This window comes from Armigeres subalbatus, chromosome 1 (assembly GCF_024139115.2).
Source record: "Armigeres subalbatus isolate Guangzhou_Male chromosome 1, GZ_Asu_2, whole genome shotgun sequence".
In the NCBI taxonomy this organism is placed as follows: domain Eukaryota; kingdom Metazoa; phylum Arthropoda; class Insecta; order Diptera; family Culicidae; genus Armigeres; species Armigeres subalbatus.
The window spans coordinates 242,690,673-242,714,496 of record NC_085139.1 but is presented as its reverse complement, the minus strand read 5'-3'; the positions used below and the strand labels follow the sequence as shown (position 1 = coordinate 242,714,496).

The 23,824-nt window shown below is 39.2% G+C and overlaps 1 long non-coding RNA gene across 1 annotated transcript; it reads left to right on the top strand.

Annotated features, from left to right (window-relative positions):
* Window positions 1–2,489: 2,489 nt before the first annotated feature.
* LOC134212168 (uncharacterized) lies at window positions 2,490–3,199 on the top strand. Its single transcript, XR_009979208.1, has 3 exons — window positions 2,490–2,688; window positions 2,776–2,898; window positions 3,003–3,199. It is a non-coding gene; the product is annotated as an uncharacterized LOC134212168 (long non-coding RNA).
* The last annotated feature ends 20,625 nt before the right edge of the window (window positions 3,200–23,824 follow it).

Below are 23,824 nucleotides of genomic sequence, written 5' to 3'. Positions count from 1 at the left end.
AAAGAAGGCCCAGGCGAATGAGGGTAGCAAGAAGTCTAGGGTAGGCGCCAATCGCTCCAGGGGCGATGCCCTAGTCATCAAAACGGACGAGGCTAAGTACTCGGACGTCTTGATGGCGATGAGGAGTGACGTCAAGCTCGGTGAACTCGGCGCCGACGTACGTCGAATAAGACGTACTCGGATGGGCGAGATGATCCTCGAGCTAAAGCGGGGCGTCTCGCAAAGGGCGCCGCCTACAAGAAGTTGGCGGAGGAAGTCCTAGGCGAGACGGTCAAGGTGAGGGCACTCACGACGGAGGTGAATCTAAGGGTTAAAGACCTGGACGAGATCACCGAAGTCGAAGAGCTCGTCACGGCACTGCGGCGACAGTGCGAAGTGGAGGCGTCCACCGCAGCCGTTCGGCTACGGAAAGGTCCGGCAGGGACACAGGTAGCATTGGTTCGGCTACCTGCAGCGGACGCCTCCAAGGTAGTCAAGTTAGGGAGCGTCAAGGTGGGGTGGTCGGTATGCCCTGTGGGCATATATGAGCAACCCGAAGTTTGCTTCAAGTGCCTGGAACCGGGGCACAAGCAATGGGACTGCAAAGGCCCTGACAGAAGCAAGCTCTGTCGACGCTGCGGATTGGAGGGACATAAGGCACAATGTTGCACGAACCCTCCCAACTGTTTGATCTGTTCCAGCAAAGCTGCGAACAGCAAGCACCCCATGGGGGGTTCGAAGTGCCCGGCGTTTAAGCGTGCTGCAAAATCACAGTGCAGGTAACGCAGCTAAACCTGAACCACTGTGATGCAGCCCAGCAACTGCTGTGTCAGACAGTTGCTGAATGGGGGACGGATATCGTCATCATAGCAGATCCTTACCGGGTACCCGCCAGGAACGGTAATTGGGTCACCGATGGGTCTAAAATGGCGGCGATATGGACAACGGGGAAATACCCAGTCCAAGAGTTGGTGTCTTCGACACACGAGGGCTTCGTCATTGCCAAAATCAACGGGGTCTTCTTCTGCAGCTGCTATGCGCCTCCTCGATGGTCGATCGAGCAGTTCGGTCGAAGGCTAGATTGTTTGACGGCTAACTTGATGGGGCGTAGGCCGGTGGTGATAGCGGGGGACTTCAACGCTTGGGCCGTGGAATGGGGAAGCCGATCCACGAATCAACGGGGGCAGATCCTGCTGGAATCACTGGCCATGTTGGATGTGGACTTGGCTAATGTCGGTACCAAAAGTACCTACAGCTGGAACGGTGCCCAGTCAATTATCGACGTTACGTTCTGGAGCCCTGGCCAAACGAGTAGTTCAAACTGGAGGGTAGGTGATGGCTACACTCACAGCGACCACCTGGCGGTTCGCTACAGTATCGACTATACGACCAGCATTCAGCGGACGGAAGAAGGGGCGAGGCCTAGTCCTCGTATGTGGAAGACATCATACTTCGACGACGAGGTGTTTAAGGAAGCGCTCCGCCGCGAGCACAATACTCTCGGTCTGAGCGGCGAGCAGCTGGTAACAGTACTCTCGCGTGCATGCGATGCCACCATGCCTAGGAAAGTCCACCCACCGGCTTACTGGTGGACTCAAGCAATTGCGAACCTGCGCCGCGCCTGCCTACGGGCAAGGAGGCGGATGCAGCGAGCACGCACAGAAGAGGAGCGTGTTGAACGACGGGTGGCGTTCGTGGCTGCTAGAGCCGCTCTGAAGACTGAGATTAGATCAAGCAAAAAGCCTGCCTGTGTCAAAGTGCCAACGCGAATCCATGGGGTGACGCCTATAGGGTCGTAATGGCCAAGACACGTGGGGCGATGGCCCCTACAGAGCGGTCTCCAGAGATGCTGGAGAGGATCATCGCGGGCTCTTCCCACGTCACGACCCAAGTCCCTGGCCTCCCTTTGTGGAGCTGCCACGGGCCAGGGTGGCCGACGAGGGAAGAGTAACGACAGTCCCTTAGTGTAGGTAAGGCGCCAGGACCGGATGGTATTCCGAACCTGGCCATCAAAGCGGCCATTGCCGAGGCTCCCGAGATGTTCAGATCTGTTATGCAGAGATGCCTGGACGAGGGAGTCTTCCCTGAAGCATGGAAAAGGCAGAGCTTGGTCCTATTGCCAAAAGCGGGAAAACCACCGGGGGATCCGTCGGCATATAGACCAATATGCCTGCTTGACACGGCGGGGAAGGTGCTCGAGAAGATCATCCTCAACAGGTTGTTGATACGCACGGAGGGTGCGGATGGTCTATCGAGTAACCAGTTTGGCTTCCGAAAGGGTAAGTCGACCGTACACAGAAAAAACAAACATGGTTCTATTAAATATTTTGTCCTTTTGATTTAAAAAGTATTTAATTTTAGTGAAAATAAAAGTAAAATTTTTAATCGTGAAAATGATATATTTATTTAAAAAGTGTTTTTTCACGATTTAGTGTGTACGTTTAAAAGTTGTAAATTTCAGCACAAAAATTGTACAAGAGTCAGACCATTGGAAAAAAATGTTTTGTTTTGTAAGTGTCAGAGTTCGTGTTTGTTTTTGTCTGAGATCAGGTTTTTGATCTCAGATTTTTGTTTGCCAGCGCTGCAGCTGTAACGCGAAGTCTGGAAAGGATCACGTCTGGTCCAACATCAGTCCATGCGAAATGACTCTCGGGATGGATCTCGGTGTGGATTATTTCCCCCACTGCCTCTAGCAGAATATTGGCGCAAGTAAGTTTTTCCAACATCCTATTATTTACCAGCGATTTTTTATCAGAATTCGATTTGTATACATAAGGAGCTTACGTATCTTTCTAGCAAATTGTTTGCCGTTGCTAGATCCGGCCTGCCATGGATTTCTTGTTTGGTCTTGCCTACAACTCATCATTGTCATTCCAACGTTTTTAAACATGGGTCATCTTGCTGTCATCGCGGACAGAGGTAAGTTTTCGGAACATAATATTCATTCTTGTATTCATTGGTGTTTTATTTGCACATGAGCTTTACTGATTCACCATCAAATTTTCGTCTACTTTGTGTACCAGATCCTGTACCCGTTCGCCCATTACCGGATTAGAAATGGCTCTCACGCATCTATACTGATATGTATTCGAAATTATCATCAAATTAGAGGGCATCAGAATCATCGCATCGGTTGGAATGGTTCGACAAGGCTAGCTCTTCCCTAAATAAGGCTATAACAATAATCTCGACAGTAATAAATGTTTTCTAAAAAAAACAATTTTTGGCAAAAAGTTAATTGTCTGGAAAACCAGAAATATAAGCTGGGTAGGAGAAACGGGGTGGGAAAGGGAGTGGTTTTCTGAAATTCTCTGAAAAAATCAATCTTTATTCTAACAGTGTTATTATTTAAGTTTGACAGTTTTAGGTTATTTCAAAAGTACATAAACTTTTATTTCAGGGGTTGCGAACCAGTGACTATCAACTTTTTTAACAGTTTTCTAACTTTTTCTAAACACACACCTCTCTACGAAAAGAACCAATGCAACTTTATTTTTTACCAATGGTTTTTCAATACCAATGAAATTTCTTTTCTGTAGACGCTATCTTGTCGGTTACACAAATCCGCGGAGATAGCTATCCAGCGTAAGAAGAGGGAGTTCGCTTTTGTGCAGTAGTGACTCTGACGGGGAATGCTTTCAATAGTGCCAGTTGGGCAGCTATTGCAGATGCGCTCCTGCGTCTTGAATTCAAGTACCTGTACAAGATTCTCGAAGCCTTCCAGAATCGAGGTTATCGACGGAGGCGGTCGGAAGTGCGTTGACATAACCTCAGGGGTTCCGCAAGGTTCCATACTGGGTCCGGTGTTATGGAACGTCATGTACGACGGTGTCTTGAGGTTGAAGTTCCCGGTGGGCGTGGCAATCGACGGCTTTGCTGACGATATTACGCTGGAGGTCTACGCGAATCGATCGAAGAGGTAATTGACTCAGCCCACTCGATCGCAATTGTGGAGGAGTGGATGAGTTAGGAAGTTAGAACTGCTCACCACAAGACTGAGGTGGTTGTTGTTAACAGCCGAAAGTCAGACAACAAGCGTGATGGGGCGAGCAACTGCGGTCACCTCTGAACTCCATCAAACTCTTGGGGGTAATGATCGACAATAAGCTCACCTTTGGTAGCCACGTCAATTACGCCTGCAAGCGTGCCTCCACAGCTATGGCGGCATTGTCCCGGATGATGTCCAATGGCTCTGCGGTTTATGCCAGCAAGCGCAAGCTACTTGCTAGTGTCGCTCTGTCCATACTGAAGTATGGGGGCAGGGCCCTGCGTATTAACTGCTACAGAACGAATTTAGAAAGTCGTATGGCTCGTCTGCCTAGAGTTGCGAGCGCGTACCGTACCGTGTCGCACGATGCACTTTGCGTCATCACCGGTATGATGCCTATCGACATAGTTATCGGTGAAAACATAGAGTGCTTCGAAATGCGCGGCACGAGAGGCATCCGTAGGACTTCAGGTTGGCCTCAATGGTCAAATGGCAGCGTGCGTGGGACAGTTCCACTAAGGGTAGATGGACCATGGTTGATACCGGAGATAGGTACGTGGGTCAAGAGGCGCCATGAAATCACTTTCCACCTGACCCAGGTCCTACAGGATGGATCCTTCAGACAGTACCTACACGGTTCGGACACTCGGCCTCGCCCGAGTGTCCGGTGTCTAGGTTTAGAGGAAACGGCGGAACACGTGTTCGTGTGCCCGCGTTTTCGACTGTGCGTGACCACATGCTTGCCACATGTGGTCTGGACACTACCGGACAACCTAGTCCGGAGGATGTGTAAAGATGAAGTTGGCTGGAACGCCGTTTTATCGGCTATCGTCCAAATCGTCAGGCTACACAGAAGGTGGCGCGTGGACTCGAGGAATGCTGATTCAGGCCCAAATAAGAGTGTCAAGGGTTCGGAGTCGGCTTCATGGGTCATACCGGTGCCCTGTGGTCAGACTCGATCCTTTTATCGAACAAGTGGCCGCGTGAAGAACAACGAGTATCGTCGCTTTCGCGGTGTCGTCAACCGGCGGGTTCCAGCCGAGGACGGAAAGGGTCCTCGTCAAGGCTGGGGCAGGCGTAGGCACCGCGTCAAGATCCTCTGTGTGCTGGCGAATAGGCCCTCGCAGAAAGGTCAATTTGGGGTGCACCGTCATCATTCTTGATACCAGTCGTGCAGAGGGAAGCAGGCGCGAAGTCGACCTGCCCACCTTCCGAGGACATAGGGGATGGTAAGGCCACCTGGAAAGCCGGCAAAGCGCTGGCACGATACCATGGTTTCTTCTAAAAAGCGGGTCACGATGTTCGATGCTGCAAGGACACGCATAACCTCGAGGGTGCGTTGCCCTGCCCCCTTTGAAGCTACTTTCTGGTTGTACCGAAGGGACGACTGGCTTACGACAATGGAAACGGTTTAGCTGGTCAGGATGCAGTCCTGCCTCCCTCATTGGAGGTGGCCCTAACCCACACTTCCTGGTCAACCCAGGATGTCACACGACGAGACAGACATTTGCCCAGCTCGTCGAGCGTCGATTAGTATATAACACTATGGTTTCGAGCTTCTATAAAAGTTCGTTTCAGGTGAAATGATAGCCTTTCGGTACAACTTGGTTGAACGAGAAGGCAAAAAATCGTAAAAAACATTTTAATGTTAAAACACTAACCTAAGCTGTACCATGTGCTCCACGTCTTGACCATTGTTACTGAATTGAAAATGGAATGCGATCCCATTGTTTACCATTGAATGGCCTGATCAGACATTGAGTTCTGGAATTATTTAAACAATTTTTTTCAAAATGGTGTCAATGCGTAAAATTAATGCAAAAACTTGCAAAATGATAGAAAAATGTGATCTCTTTTTTGACCTTGTGTATTTTTCAATACATTTTACGATGAAAGGCATCATCACCGCTAGATGGATTAATCTGTTTTTTAGATATAATTAATATCAGATTTTCAGTATTTTTGTATATATCTAGTATCATTTTGTTTCTTTTACTCATAAGTCAGCACCATGGTTTCAGCAGAGTAAAACACCAGCACTTTTTTCGTTATTGATTGCAAAATGGAAGTACTATAGTACTGCATCATACTAGCACCTTCATCTTTGATTTGTCACAACTTTCGTTACAGACTGCCGTTGAGTGATTACATAGGTAAAAGGATCACGAACATAACCGTTTTTAGTTTAGATTGCGATTTATGATGTTTTCTGGTGTATTACATTAACACAAAGTGTATACACAAACTCCAAGAAAAGCAGAAGGCATTTCTCTTGGCTTTTGCTTTATTGCGCTGGGGAAGCTGTTTCCTTAGAAGCTTCAGTGTGAGTGAACCATGTAATCAATTTTCATGTTTCGAATCCATCCGCCGTTATCAGGATAAACTTTTTGAGGTTCTGGAACGTTGCAACGGGGTTAGCTATATAGCTGAATGAAAATATAGGAAACTTAGGCAAAATGCTTTGCAGTAGAAATTGTGTTTATTTTCAGGTCATATTGAAGCACTATCGTATAGGGCTATATAACAAAAGTTAGCAACGCAACTGCAAAAATCTTATCAATATTCCTTTATAAAATCAAGCGGTTCAGAAAACTAAATGAAAATCATGATTATTTGTGCCGATCTTATGTAAAAATGCTGATCAAACTAAAATCTAACTAAAGTACAAAAACAATAACCCTATTCATAAATTCTAATCCATAACCGGATCACATTTCTTGAACCTGTGTTTCACTTTTGAACGAATAAGTTGTCTAGTCCAATCTGCGCGGATTTTATGATAATGGGTGCTTGAGCGACAATAATAGGCTTCTCGAAGTTATTCGTTGGCACAATGCTATTCAACTTCAACACGCTTGATGAGTATTACAAATAGGCTGAAATTATGTCGCGTAATTGAGCGATGGTATTCTTTAGTATTCATTATATTCGTACGTTTTGTCCAAGAGAACAATGGAGATCCGGAAGGAAAATAAAGATCATTTTGCCCATTCACTGGTGTGATGAGCTCGACCGAATTCATTATGATTAAATTGTGCTATCCATCAGGCTCGTATAGAAGCGACATCGAAAATTAATGGCACACATTAATGTCATCGCCGTCGCACTCTATGCGATGAGAACTTAGCGGTGCTCGAATTTTTACGCATGACGTTTACGGTAATGAATTGTAAATGTTTAATTTTGTTTCCATTATTTCACTGCGATTGTTTTGGCACACTGACAGGACATGTTAATATGTCTTGCATATGTCATGAAACAATTGATCCCAAACCTATAGATTTGATTATGGTTTATGTTCAACTACAAACATACGCGTTATTTCAGTTTGTTTGACATCTATTCATCTAGGGTTTCAATTATGTAACAAAGGGTTAAATATACTGGAGTCGGTTTTATGCACAGCATACGTTCAGCGTTGATTAAAACCGTTAAAAACACGTAAATTCCAAAACCCGTAAAAACGACTTCATTGAAAATGGATTTTTTCGCGGTTTTTATGTTCTCGACCATTAAAAACAACGTAAAAGTTTTGAAAAATCCGCGATTTTTAAACGTAATTCACTTGGTTTTAATATGGTGCATGCTCCTTGTGGTACATATAATAGAATGTGCATAAGCTTAACTCTGGATCTACACGTATAACCAAAGATTTCTGATGACTGTCGACCTGTTTCTATAGTGCATGTTCCTTATAATTATAACTGCAGCCATGCAAAAAATCCTAGAATTAAAATAAAAACACTTTAATAAGTAAGAAAAAAATCTATGGATTTTTTAAATGTGTAAGAACTCTATATGTCAGGAATATAGAATTGACATTAATTCGATACGTTATAGTAGTTTGAATCAATCGTAGATATTATATTGCCAAGCATATTATTTACAGATTATCATTTGATCATTTAATCAATTTAAAGCTTGAAGCACTTTCTGGTAAAAGAATGTAAGGACGTAAAGAACGGACTATTGGGTCAGTGGATTGTCAAACAAACTGGATAATATGGGGTTCTGGGTTGTATAATGGTCGAAAAAGACGAAATTTAGACAAAGTTAATTTCAACACCTTTTCTACTAGATTATCTCCATATAGAGGAAATAAAATGTTTTAAAGTATCATTTAGCCTATTTTAGGAGATGTTGGGCTCTGCCTACCAAACAAATTAAATTGAAGGAAATTATTTTTTTTTTCTTTCTAATTTGAGAATTTTTGGACATTAGAAGAAAATGATTCTTAGATATTAAAAGTATGCAAAACTGTGATTGAATTACTTTGGGATATTTAGAAGAAAAAAAACAGCAGAATTGCCAAAACTGAAGATTTTAACGGTTATTGCCAGGTCAGCTGTAAGTACACAGAGAACCAACAGATGAAGTTTGGGACGAACATCATCTTCAATGTGTAGAACTGACGACCCAAAAAAGCAATACAAGTGCCGGCCGTGTCCGAATGCAGGTCAATAAAGGAATAGGTGAAAAATGTTGATATGATACTTGCTTTGATAGAAGCCGACGGGTAATCTGCACTCCGAGAAATCACTTGGTTGTTGGATGTTTGGGGTAGGAAGTGTGACACGGTTCGTTTGGTAAACGGTATGCTGTATAGGGCGTAGTTTGATTGATTTTAAACAAACACATTCGAACACATTAACAAACACTAATAATTTTAATTATCAACGCTTTAAGCAAAACGAAATTTCGATGACCGCCGATCGTTCTGCTTACAAAGAAAACACGACCGGACTCGATGCATATTTTCACTTTCTGGTCATTTACTTATCCGCACAAAGCAGAACAACTTACGATGACCGGCCGATCGTTCTGCTTACTGTAAAAACACGACCGGACGCGATACAGAAAAAATTCGATCACTGGTCGATCGTTCTGCTTACTGAAGAAAACACGACCGCGCTCGATATAAATTTTTACTTTCTGATAAATTTCTCACCCGCATACAGCTGTTTAATATTCTCTTACTAAATATTTTGGACCAAGAACGAAAACGAACTTTTAATAGCGGGCCCGAAAACACAACCCAATCAACTAGTTTGGGCCTGCAACTCGAAGCAATCAGACGTGTTTTCAGAGTCGATCTATTTTTGTAATTTCGTTTCTTCGAAACAATAGTTTTTAGTGAGCAAGGAAATAATATCGACCAAGATGGAGTACGCTCGGAAGAATACAATCAGGGTTCGTTTCGGAGATCAAGCGAGATCTCCAACCGATGGAGAAATGGTTACCTTTATCGCTAGGAATTTGGGAATCAAGCCAGAACAGGTTTCACATCTTTACCATGATCCATACGAAAAGTGCATTGTAATCAAGTTTGCAATGAGCCTTTAAGATGTGTTTGGAGCAACACGTGGGTGAAGAATCATTCGGTATACATGGCCAGTACACTAAGGTCAGATAAGGACGGAAACGAGGAAATTAAGTACGTGAGGCTGTTCTCTTCCTCAGAGTACCTGATCGTGAAGAGGAATTCCTGAATAAGTTTGGTTGTGAAGAAGATTATTCGGAAAAGCGACAATGGCTCCAGTTCAGATGTTTTTCGTACAGCGGTATCTACATGGATGTCACTAAAGAGATACCTCCTCAGGTGTACATCTGCAACCAGATGTCGCATTTATTACTCGGGCAGGAAAAATGTCATCTGCAAAGCAACGGACCATTTGAAGCCAGATTGTCCAAGGCGGACGGACAAAGAGAACAGGAATCTGTCTCCCAGAGAACGCGTTCGAGAGAAGGAAGAAGGCATAAAGCTGCAATTTACAAATTTGAACAGCTTGTTGAAGGAGAATCAGGAAGAAAGAGCGGTCAAGCAGGTAGATACCGAACAAGTAGCAGTGCTAACAACGAAGGTCAACCTGAGGACGTTAAGAGAAATGAAATTCACTCGGACGACAGGTTTGGGGGTAGAGACGAAAGTGCTATATCTCTCGATGGTGGTTGGTGAATGTACCGATCGACCAGACACATGTCGTCAGTGAGCAGCAGTTCATCCGTTACTGAACTCAAAACGGTCTGCAAATGGAAGCTTCGACAAGAGGGGTGCAGATATATCGGTGAGTAACGCTTATGCGGATCTACCAGTTGATGCTGATGGACAAGAGATATCTAAAATGGATCCGAAAAGAGAAAGTTGAGCTCAAACTTAGTAATACCGATGAGTAGCTATGTACTGAGATGCCACTATTAATTTGAACGGGGTCGATATGAGCTAAGCAGTCTGATTAGGATTTTTTGAATTTAAACGATATAGACATTGCCTTTTTCAAGAGATGAACATAACAGTCGTCTTTTTACCTAGCCATGAACTCATTTGAATTACAATCATATATAGGTCTACGGCGTTGCTATTCGCAACAATCTAGGTTATTCAGATTTGTAGTGGATCCAAGCGGTAAATTATATCCTTCATGATCAATGGAACAAAATTTATTAATATTTATGCACAATCAGGATCACAGTACAAAAAGAACGAAATGATTTCTTTACTGAAAATCTAGCGCTACATTTAAACTCAAGCTTTGATGGTTTAATGATAGGAGGATTTTAATTGTTGTTTACATAGAGGAGAGGAGGATCTAATAATTTCTGCCAAGGTCGCAACATTTAGTTGATAAAATGATTAAAAGACATAGCAAAATTAGTTTCTAAAACAACAAATTTTACATTTTCCGAGGCAAAAGTGCATCCAGACTGGATAGGTTCTACAGTTCCACGGATTTAGTCGAAAGAGTACTAAATGTAGAAACGTTGCCTTGCATTTTCTGACCATCATTCGGTTATAGTACAATTAAGAATCAATGGGCGTCCTAAAACAGGTCAACCTTGCCCTATTGGAAACTCAATTCAGCCATTCTTAAAAGAGCAATTACTCGCGGATATATGATCGCAGAATGGATATATAAATATAATTTAATTGGTGGAATAATGATTTTAAATGTAGTACGAAAAATTTCTTCAAGCGTTCAGTATAAACCGTAGCATAGCTATAATGAATGAAAAAGTATGCACTATGAGCAGGTGAAACAGTTTTCAGATGGAAGCAACAGGTGAGGATGTTTTCTTAGAAAGAATTTCATTAAAAAAGGTTATTTGTGAGAAACAAAAGTTGTCAGAGTTCTCTCATTTTTCAATCTTCTTCCTAAATGATGGATTGAAATAATCTGAAATTATGTACAAAAGATTAATATACAAACATCGGTTTTCCAATAATCATTCATCTACTGACTTTGAGTCACTCGAACATGTTACAAAAAGATTAAATATTGATGAAATAGAACATTTATCGAAACCGATGATCAAAGTGAACTGTTAATGTTATATTAAACTCATCAAATAAAAAATCTCCGGTTTTGATGGATTATCTTATGAGTTCTATCTAAAAATTTTGATATTCTTAAGGATGATTTACTAAATTTATTTAATGGCTATCTTATTCAAGGAGTAATGCCCAGACAACTTTAAAGATGGAATTGTTACGTTTATCAAAAACTACAAACCCAACAGTAAAAGACTTCGACCATATCACTCTTGAATACAGATTACAAATTATATTCGAAGATTTTAGCAAATCGAGTCAAAATTTACCTTCTTTAATCGGATATCAGACAGCTTGTCACGAGGAAAAGTCTTGTGTTGATAATTTAAAAGTTTTACGGAATCTGTTAGCTGGCTAATAAAAAGCATTCAAAATTGCCTTTTAAGTCTTGATCTTGAAAAGGCTTTTGATCACGTTGATAGAAATTTCTTGTGGGCTGTTTGGAAAATTTGGCTTTCCAGGCAGATTCATCGATGCATTGAAACATTTGTATGAAGGAGCATTTCAAGATTACTCGTATCAGGAAAATTAACTAGTGCTATCAAAATAAACAAGTCAATGCGCAAGGCTGTCGCTGAGCATGGCCCTTTTCGTGTTATGAGCCTTTAGTCATAATGATAGCCAATGCTTTCAGGTATATTAGTCGATGCTAATTTTATAAAATTAGTTGTTTATCTGATATTTTATCATTATTAAAAATCAACAAGAGTTTATGAAAGTATTCGAAGTTATGAGAATGTTTTCTAAGAATGCGAAATTAGCTTAAACTTAAGATCATCTTACATGTGTTTCAAGCTTAGAAATTATAGTAATAATATAAAAGCAAGTGATCAATTAAAATTTTGGGTGTTCTATTCAAGAACACGTGGGATGAAAATATTTCGACGGTTTATGAAATTCTTTTGAACAATGTTAAAAATCTTTATTTGTTGCAAAATTTAGAAACCTGAATTTAATACAAAAATCTGATCTTAATAATTTTATTTTATCTAAATTATGGTACATTGGACAGATTCTGCAGAATAAGTTTTGCGAAATTACTAAAATAGTAGGTAATTTTTTATGGATAGGTCATATTTTAAAATCAGTAGAAACCAGCTGTATTTGGAAAATGAGAAGGGAGATTAGGTCTAATTGACGTAGGTAATAAAATGAAAGCTCTTTTTATTCGTATATACTATACAAATCGGTTAAAAGTGGTTCCGCCCCTCTCAAGATTTTCTATATAAGAATAGAGATAACTTAAACTAGGCAGAACCTTTAATATATATATAAAAGATGCAGAAAATCTTGAGAGAAAAACAACTTAAATACTACAAAGCAAATTTACATTTACCTGATCGAAAATATACAAATCCAACCGCTATAGAACTTAAAAATACTAATTTATTTGGCAAAATTTTGGAATAACCTGAACATGAAATTCATTGATTCTAATATTAAAACAGCGGTTTATTATTACATTAATGACGTCATTCCGAGTCGAAGTAAGCTCTTCAAACATAAAATTTTGGAACAGATAGCGATATCTGCAGTATATGTAATAGAAAAGATGATGCAGTACACCGCCTGAAAACATGTAAATTCAGAAATAATTTGGACATACATTAAAGGAATAATAACAAATAAACTGAGAATAGATTGCAGACCCAATAGAAATTTTAGATAAAACTCTAGGAAAAATAATACGAAAACTAGGCCTCTGGATTTAATATAATTATAATTTGAAGCACTTTACAAAAGGTAGTTGCTACAATTTAAACAAATAATTTACAGAGGATTAAATCAGAATAAGTTATTTTTGAAAAAGAATTCACAACTATGTAGCCTTTATCATGTAAACGTTTAGTATCTAAGAAAAAAATAAAAGATTACTTCAATAAAAAAAAAAAAAAAAAAAAAAAAAACTGGTTCGATGAACTGAAGCATATGTAGCCTTGTTGGTTAGCCAGATCGGACTAAGGGCTCAGAAGTCGTGGCTAAAAACTCTCTCACGTAGCTGCTCTAGTAGCACGATGCAGATCGATTTTTTTGCACAACTCCAATGCGACTCATTTTGTTGCATATGAGTCACTTGACTGTTCTATGACAAATGTGTTACTCGGGTGAAGGAGCTGACCAAAGCAAAACTATAAGTTGAATAAAGATCTTTTCATTTAAGAAAGGTGTAATTTCTGGAATTTTTATTGACTATATTCAACTTCAGTTGCACTCCTCATATTATTCTTCATTTTTATTAATTTTGTCTATAGAAATAATAATGGTAAATTTGAAATTTTGCTAATTCAACCTTTTTTTTTTCGATTTTTGTTATTTGATCTTTTTCTCACAGCACAGCCTTTCAATTTCGAAAGATCACTTCATTTTGCAACATCGTACAGGAAATTGCCATGTCCGATGAGTCGTTCCAAAGAATGTTTTATAAATACTTTTTATAGGGGAACTTTCCGTTTCTATCTCATGAATATATATTCATCTCATCGCGAAATAGAGTAATTAAGCACTAATTATGTCGCTTCTTTTTGCTAACATGCGTCTTACTGCTGAAAACAATCACTAAAATAAGAAACAAATCAAATTCCTTTTCCTGGCTTTTCTTAGGATGAATATCGAGGTATGAGATGAATTCCAGGGCAGTAGCCCTACATCATGTAAACTACCATGCGTCTTCATTGCTTCGGTTTGCTCCAACAGCACTGGGAAATATCTCAGGTGGTGAAAAATCTCTTCATTTTGTCAGACGAACGCCAGCCAAGATTTTCAACACAAAATACTATGGATAAAATGTTATCTTTTAAATCAATATGCTCATAAACCATCGATTTGTAATTTGTCACGTTTGATTCCACGCTGCTTAGGGTGACTAACTTCGTTTTACCTCCTCTGGCTTGGAAAAGGATGACAGGTGTTCATCATCCTGTCTAGACTTTTTTTGAAATTAATTAATTGCGTATTAAAACGATGAGGACGTGTGCTTCCCCATCATTTATAATTCTGTCTTGGACAGATTCATGGCACACTGCTCAAGAAAGAACTGAGGAAGAACAAAACATCTGCAGCTTATTTTAGTACGAAGTTGTTTATTACATATAAAATCATATTTGAAAATATTTTTAGGAAAGAGCAGGAAATATTGCAGCATAGGCGAGTGAAAATTGAAAGTATAAAAACAGGAGTAGAAGGGCAAGACATCGAAGGAAATAATCTGGACAAGTCAAAGGTTTAAATAGATAAATGATAAATGAATCGAAATTAATATAGAAATAATAAAGCACATTCAAGTAACACATGCCGAAACATACGCCTCCTGAAAACCACCATATGTAAGGTGATGTGTCTATCGCTTCAAAATTCTCTATAGAAGAACGGTTGATTTCCCAGCCCTAAGCGATTTCACGTCGGCTCTATCCCTGCTCGCTGCATGCAATGTATCATCTACCATCCATACCAACGGGCAAGAATCGCAGTCGCCATTCGTCAAGCTGGCGACAGTTGCTCATTATTTGGAAATCTTTATTCTGTTTTGATTTTGCAATCCATCAACATAGACAAATAAATTGTTCCTCGTTTATCATCAAAGCTTCATGCACAAAAGCATTTTTTACGCTTTTGAATATTTTAAATTAGTAATACATAAATAATTTCATCTTATTTATCAAATCTATATAAATACATGGAATGTTAAGAAGAAAGTTTTCCTATGATACATAAACATCTGTTGGACAAAGTTCTCGGAGTTTGGAACAATTTGTTTTCATAGCGGAAATTACTTTCCAATGATGAAACCCTTTGTGAATTAATTCAATTTAAAATAAACGACCACCTTAATCGCTCTAGATAACTTTTGTGTTTCATTGTCATAGGACCTTCTGCTAGAAAAATTCTCAGAAGGCAAACAATATGAAAACAAACTTCGATTTTCTGGCCGCGTTGTTGTATTCTAAAGCTTTCCAACAGTCAGAATGTCTTTAATTCCACAAATGTGAGTTTTTTCCTAAGTAAATACAACGCTATGCATAAAAGTCGAATTTAGGTTTTTTACCGAATATTGTTTGACAGTTTTCATATGAAAAAAACTCAGGTGATGTGGGCTGAACATGGGTACTTAATTCATATTACGGATATTAGAACAATGACATTGTACCTCATAAATAAGATACCATTTATAAATAATGAACACCACGGAGTCGTTTATGGAAAACATGTATAAAACTTTATATGAACCGAGATAAAACGCACGTGTTGTTGTTTTCGCGTCGTTTGCCAATTTTTCTGCATTTTGTGAGATTCGGCGGTGGTGTTTCGGGCTACGCCACCCAGCAGGATATGATTTTCTTGTGTTATTGGATCCGTGGAAAGTGATAACGACTGTAAAATGTCCTTATATCTTGCTTGTCTTGTCTTGTCTTAGCACATACAGCCAGTATTGAAAAGCATCCTGAAATGTCGGTTTGTTCCAGCATTTTCTTGACTGCTTATTTGCAGCATATCATAAATGACACAAGTATTAAAACGCCAGGCCCACCGTGCAGGTTAATGTGGGAAAATCCAAAACATCCGGCAATCATATTATTTGGTAATAAATAACGAATCAACGAAGAGTTTTGAATCTACGAAAGGAAGAAACAGGACAGCCTTACCAACCGTTTCACATTCAGGGAAAAAATGATGGACAAAAATCGTTGGGGTACTTTGCTAAGAAGATTAATGTACACTCCTTGGGTTCTCGACGTCTTGGGATGGGGCACAGTTTTTAGTCTAGGTGCCTACTTTACATGATGGGCAAAAGTATTCGCAAAAATTCAGATAGATTACTATGAAACATGACGAATACTTAGACATCAGTGACTCTGACCTAGGTTTAACATTACTCTCTCTAACGAGAAAAGAAAAGAAACAAAAGCAGTGAAACCAAGGAAAAAATTCATGATAAAATTATACCATATACTTACAACATCTCCATATTTTCCGTGCTTGGAATCGTTTTTTTATTTGTTTAAATTACCCGTCAAAACACAATTTATTGAATAGCTTACCACAAATTTTCGCGAAAACTAAAGAAAAAATTATCAAGAAAGAACAGCCCTTCCGAAAGAAAATTATGAAATAATAATAATAATAATAATTGAGGAACGTTCAGATTATAAACATCATTGTACAGATATGTTTCTGATGTATAACATATTAATTACAATGTATTAGTCGTCTAACCATTCTAAATATATTTCAATGTTCTTGAACATATTAATATTTAATATTGTTATAAAACTCGTCTCATTGCGAAATAACTTGTAAAATTAAAATATACCGTTCAATTGAGTAGATGATATGATGTCTTACCTGTCATATTGAAAACCATAACGATTCTCAGGGCGGTATTTTTTTTAATTTAACGTACTGTCACTTTAAGTTTGGTTTGAGTTTGATTCGATTTTCCTTTATTTTGGTAATCAAACAGTGATCAACTCTACATTAATTCGATATATGGGATGTAGCTTAGAAGCATATAGACGAAACATTGGACACTCTTGAAGATGAATCGTTTATATTTATATTATCTGAAATAGAGCATCTAATTGGAATGTCAAGCGCCATTACTCCCTCTGAAAAAAGTATTAGCAAAAGCATGAAAATAAGCATAACAAAATATATATCTTTTACTTACTACGGTCCATATTTTCGTGCCTGGAAACTCGACATCAATTATTTCCGTAAAAACAATTACATTTGATCACTGTTCGAGTAATCAACTTGAATCCACTATATACAAAACGTTGTTCGACTGATTTATTTGCAAAATTTCTGGTTTGATCACGTTTACTTTATTTTGAATATAGAAGACATTTTAAAGATGACGTGATGAACGTTCACGGAGGAGTTCGGCATTATTTCACTCGTTTTACCACGTAACGCTTGCTTAAATAGATTTGCAAAAGTGGAGCTTCACACTAATTTCTTATACGAAAAGGAGGGCCTGGCATTTTCTTGCACTCCTTACAAACAACAAATAATTTGTATGATACTTACTGGGAGGATGAGGTTGAACATCCATGAAATTCCTTACGTAACTAGTGGACGCTTTAAGCAACGCCACATGAAAGATCAGTAGGGTTTAAAGATTCATTGGCAATAATTTCGTTGCTTTTATGTCACATGACAGAGCATGTTCTTTGATACATGCTACTTGCAAATAAATAAATTACCAACGACGACTCATAATGTCATATAATGAAAATCAATCCACCTACCTTTCGGTCCATATGTAGAGGGTAGAACTCCTACCTTCCCAACGTATGAGTCCCTTACCGATACACATAAATGCAGATTCCTACAGAGAAGAGAGAACAGGCAACGAAAAAGCTCCTCAAAGATTTCATCCATTCTAATCCATTTTCTCTTCTTAATGTTGATGTTTGAGACTTTGTTCGATTGATGGAGCCACCAACTGTAACACCAGTCCGCATTCGTTTCTCACCCGAAAACTTGGTACTGTCCCAGTCCAGCCGATTTTTGATTCCGAATATGCTGACTCACTATGTTTGCACTTCGATTCCAAATTCTTTTGTTTTTTCGTCTTGGAAAAATGAAGATTGTGAGGTGAAAAATACGTCATTCTTTCTAACGACTAAAATGTCATGCGTGTAAACTCCTCATTAAAACGATTAATCCACCTACAGTGAGATTTTGACCCTTCATGTTATAAGGAAGTTTTTTCCAGACTCCAGTATTTAAAACAAGATAAAACTACTAGCTTCCCGGCGATTTACGAAAGTGACAAAATAATTGCCTACCAAAGGCGGATGTGCATTGAGTGACAACTCAACGAATGATAACGTACTGTACGTCCTGCTGCTTATCTATCAGGCTTCGTGATTGAATAAAAATTGTGACATGTTAGTAACTATCGTAACGCTGGTAGCATATATTGTACTCAATTTCAAAGACCTCGATTTTAATTAATCCAGAACAATTAAATGATCATTGTCGAACGAAACTCAATAGCGTTCAATAATAACATATATTTCGCCTTATGGATGCATAATTTGGTAAACTAAACTTCAATACCTTAAAAATGAGCGAGATTTTATGTAGTAAATTTCAGAATTTGCACATGTACACACATACATGTATGCAAGTGATTATTGAGTTCTCAAACATGCTTACATTTGCTATCTAGCTTCCAATAAAGAAATTTTGAAATCCTTTCAATTTTTACGTTTTGCTTTTCTGAGAAGATTTTTTGTACATGCTTCTATATTTCCTCAATTAAAATCATTTGTTTCTTTGAAACAAATCAGAAAAATAGGCATAACACCATATCGTATCATTTGTTATAATTATATTTTCAATGTCAAAGTGAATTTGTTTAAATACCACATTTTATTTAATAATTCACGAGATTTCTTGATAGATTAATACGTAACACACCTGCGTACGCATGCAAAGTGAAATTATAGACACTTCGAAGGAAGGGTCAAAATATGCAACAAAGTCAAAGTACTGTTCCTGCTGGCTTTGAACTTTGTAGATGCAGAATTTTACCTGGTGAGCAAGTTTCATGTTGGTTTTAAAGTGTTTCAATGTTGAGTCGTAAGTTGTGGGTATAGTTTTTGCTATTTTTAGGAGTGTGGTGACCGAAAGTCATTTAGTTTTTTAGTCTGCTTAGTTTCTTCTTTTACTATAACTAAACTTTTCTCATTTTCTGAGTGATCGATTGTTAGCACGGCAAGACCTTATAATAATGTGATCAAGAAATGTAAATGTCAAACATGGTTGTACTATTACTGTTGGAAAAGGTGAGTAATTTTTGATAAATCATAAATGCCTTTTTTATATTGATTAATTTTATTACTAAATACGCGCTAGGATCAGAAAGTTAAATTTTGGTCCAGAAATGTGTAGATGCACTTCAGATATCCTTATGATATGTGGGTGTAATCACGCAGGCTTATACAAACGACTATACTTGGAATGCTTGCGTTCTTGAAATGGCTATAGGAGTTACAATAAACTATCACCTTCTAGCTCCCGGATCTAAGATTCACAATTATTAAATTTTGATAGTTGCACGAATATTCTATCCATAATGCCACTGCCAGACAGTGGGAGTTAGATTGTAATAACACACAACACACACTTTCAAATGTTGGTATAAAGCTTTTGAATATTCTTGGTTAACTGATTTTGTGTATCAGCAAATATACTCTATTACCACTCTAGCCAATTTGAAAAGTTAACCAGTAGCGTCGGTATCAAAGACAAGCAATGTAGTAGAGAGCATTGCGAGGGGTGCTAAACGTATAATTCAATGTGCGCATAACATGTCGAAATAAAGTGCTGAAATCAACATGATTCATTTTGGAATCTTAGTTTAAAATGAAATGTTGAAAATGTAATTAAAATTTTCAAAATTGTAAAATTAGTGTAATATTTGCAATTATCGCACCTAGCAATCATTTTTGGGCGTTAGTCATCTTTGTAACCCAAGATGGTGTGAATGTGCTGTCTGTTGCATATGTGGCATTCTCGAAGTGGACCATGTTGTTAATATACTATACTATATACTATATGTGACAAATCATTTTAGCGTTGGTCAACGTAAAGGTAGAACCAACAAATGTTTTGCGATGTATTCATAAAGAGGTGGAACATCGCTTAAGTTGCAATGCTATAATGAAGAAATCATTCGCTTTATTGATCAATGTAAAGTGTAGCCATCAGCTGATTTACAATGGTATTATTCATCGAAAAGGCAGCTTCGTGTTCCTATGCTATAGTTCATCTTTTTTCAATTATGGCATTGAAAATACTTCGAATGTCCCATATATAATTATTTTGATAGTGAGCTCTTTATTCATTAGTTATTGTTTAGAAAATAATAATTTTGAAATGTTTTGTCACTTTAATTACCCACGACTAGCAGTGAGCAAACGATGTGCAATGGTCTTATTCATCAAAGGGGCGGCTTCATGAGTTCTGATATAATAGTAAAATCATGGCTCACGCGAGTTTAGTTCCTGCTCAAATTTTATCTTGAGCGGTCGGTAGAGAACCAACATCCAGCGACAGGGACAGGCCTGACATAGTCATCGTAGCAAAAAAACCGCAGTAGCGACGAGATTTATTGTCTTCATTGCTACTCGACCATCGTCAATGACGCGCACGACGTTAGCTTTCGTCGTGCAACCAAATCGTCATAACGACAGAAGAACGAAGACTTCATCCTTTATTCTTCAAGCGGCAGCTGCCCTGCGAATATTTTGAATTCTTTGTGAAAATGAATTTGAAGTATCGTATGAAGATGTTATAAATGCTATCGAAACATTTATGTTACCAAAGTTCGTACTATTTCTGTATTCTAGACGTCATTGTTTTAACTACTCGTCTATAATGACGTGCAATCGATTATGAAGAAGTGACGACGGAAATCGTCATAACTGACGAAGACTCTATTTTTCGCTTTCTTCATACGACGAGAATGACTATTTCAGCCCGGACAGGATGATGATATTGCCGTCTCTAGAAATCAAAGAATTATCTTTTACATACTTTCATCAATGACAAAAAATCACATTAGATGAAAAATCGATTGATGCTTTCCATTTTGATATTTTTCTCTACATTGGTAACGAAACGTGTAATAATGCTTATGAATTATGCTGAGCAAAATATGTATTTTATGCGTGGTCAAGCCAAGTCCTACGTCCACTTCCGGTTATGGCACAGACATTACCCGTTAGTTTTGCAGTTGAAGAGGACCTGAGGGCGCTCAATGTTCAGGGCGACTGGAAGCGTTGGCCCAGGATCGAGTCCAGTGGAGAAGGATACTCCATTCGGCGTAGGTTCATCAAGAGCTGAGCCCATCTGTATCTGTATCAAGTAAGTAACTCCTACATCGTTTACAAGTCCCGTATTATCTGGGAAAAATTATGGAAAGCTATTTTCGAACAACATTTTGTTATACGATACCGACATTGGTCATCAGTCGATTGATGTCAGCGGTGTTCTACAGAGATCGATCTTTAGACCGTTTCTGTGGAAAATCAAGTATGACAGTATTTCGTTTAAATCCCGCCGGTGTAAACAGATGCGTGATCTCTCTTGTTTCGGACAGCAGAATGATCGCGCGTCGGCCGAATTATTGTGTTCTGTCGCCGGTAATAAATTAATCAGTTCAGTGCGTGATCTCTCTTGTTCCGGGAGAAGGATCGCGCGATCGGCCAATTATTGTGTTTTGCATTGCGCGGCCGTAATAAAATTAATCAGTTCAGTGCGTGTTCTATCATGTTTCGGACAGCAGAACGATCGCGCGTCGCCAATTTGTGTTCTGCATTGTGCGGCTGGTATAAATCAGTTCAGTGCATGTTCTATCATGTGTCGGACAGCAGAACGATCGCGCGGTCGGCCGAAGTATTGTTTCTGCATTGCGCGGCCGGTAATAAAATTAATCAGTTCGGTGCGTGATCTCTTGTTCCGGACAGCAGAAGGATCGCGCGATCGCCGAATTATTGTGTTTTGCATTGCGCGGCCGGTAATAAAATTAATCAGTTCAGTGCGTGTTCTATCATGTTTCGGACAGCAGAACGATCGCGCGGTCGGCCAATTTTGTTCTGCATTGCGCGCCGGTAATAAAATTAATCGTTCAGTGATCTCTCTTGTTCGGACAGCGGAAGGATCGCGCGATCAGCAATTATTGTGTTTTGCATTGCGCGGCCGGTAATAAAATTAATCAGTTCAGTGCTTCTTCATCATGTTCCGGACAGCAGAACGATCGCGCGGTCGCCAATTATTGTGTTCTGCATTGCGCGTCGGTAATAAAATTAATCAGTTCAGTCGTGTTCTATCATGTTTCGGACAGCAGAACGATCGCGCGGTCGCCAATTATTGTGTTCTGCATTGCGTGGTCGGTTATAAAATTAATCAGTTCAGTGCGTGATCTCTCTTGTTTCGGACAGCAGAACGATCGCGCGATCGGCGAATATTGTGTTCTGCATTGCGCGGCCGGTAATAAAATTAATCAGTTCAGTGCTGATCTCTCTTGTTTCGAGGCGGGCTTGGTAGTCATATGGCTACTACTTCTGCCTCATACGCAGGAGGTCGTGGATTCAATCCAGGTCAGTTCCGTTCTCCTACTTTGTATCTTTCTCTTATTTCTCGTTCTAGCAATCGCTAGAACTGGAAATGACTTCCATACCTTTCCATTATTATTCCTATACCTTCAACTTGAGTATTCTATCAGTAATCTGGTGTGGAAGAAACTATAGAGCTCTTTCCTACATCCAATTAGAAATTCCATCAGTTACCTTCTCCTATCTATCACATTGAGCTCGTTAACCAGACGGCCTCTGCCTCTCAACCTAACCCGAAATTCCAACAAATTCCATGAACTCGTGCAATTGCGAAGTATATCGGCCAGTGGGCAGTGATTGCATCATCATTTCCTCCCCTTCCCTATATTGACTTGCATTCTGACGGCAGGCGCCAGTATTACCTAACAAATGAGACCACCAGTACTTGTACATTGAAGATGTGTGCTAGTCAAACAAACATCTGTTGGTTCCTTGCAAGAACAGCTGATCTGGTCATAATGGAGTAGCCTACGAGCGAGTCAATCAAGCTCAAGCTCAAGCTCAAGCTCAACATGTATAAAACTTTATATGAACCGAATACTTTTTATATCAAATAGGATCGTATAAAGGCACTGTTCTTGCTCTCAGAAGGTTATCGACGTCACGAGTGGACTGAATTGATGTTTGTATCAATATACTCGGTTCATCCACTACAGAAAGGCACACCTTATATGAATGTGAAGGAATCCGAATGACTTTTACGTTTCAAACAATACTGTCTACTATCTCTCAGTTGCACACTCAATTATTGGTTTGCTTGATTTGTCTTGGGACGTCCTGAACGTTTTCTCATTTGAGATTACGCGAGAATCAATTTCCGTCCAATTCATATGAGAAACAAATTATCCGTTTTCTTTTATCATCTATTCCAAGTTTGTCAATATGTTCAAAATACAGGTGGGTATGGTTGATTGTCAGTAAAGAAAATGTACATAAGATCTGAACGCAAGCTCTAAATTATCAAACTTTGATTTTAATCAAAGCTCATACATAACTTGTCATTTTCGGTTGAACTGAACTTTTACTTTTATAGTGAACACTTGATGCAGATTCTAATATTTTCACATAACTTCTTGAGGAGGATCTCACTTCAGCTATTCGATATCTGCCGGTCGTTACATTGTGTCTATGTGGTCTGGAGTGAATACATTTGTTTGTCAATTTTGATTTAATAACCATTATTTTGGCTGAATCAAAAGCAAATTCATAAAATCACCGTTCAGATCAGAAAACTTTCAAAGCATAAAAAGATATAAGTAATTCAAGAACATTAAAAAAGCTTATCGTTTTCAAACTGCGACAAGCAACATCAATCACCTGTATGCCTTCTACGCTGAACTGGCAGTAAGAAGCTATCATCATCTGCATAATCCTGTACTATAAAAACACCTCGGAACATTA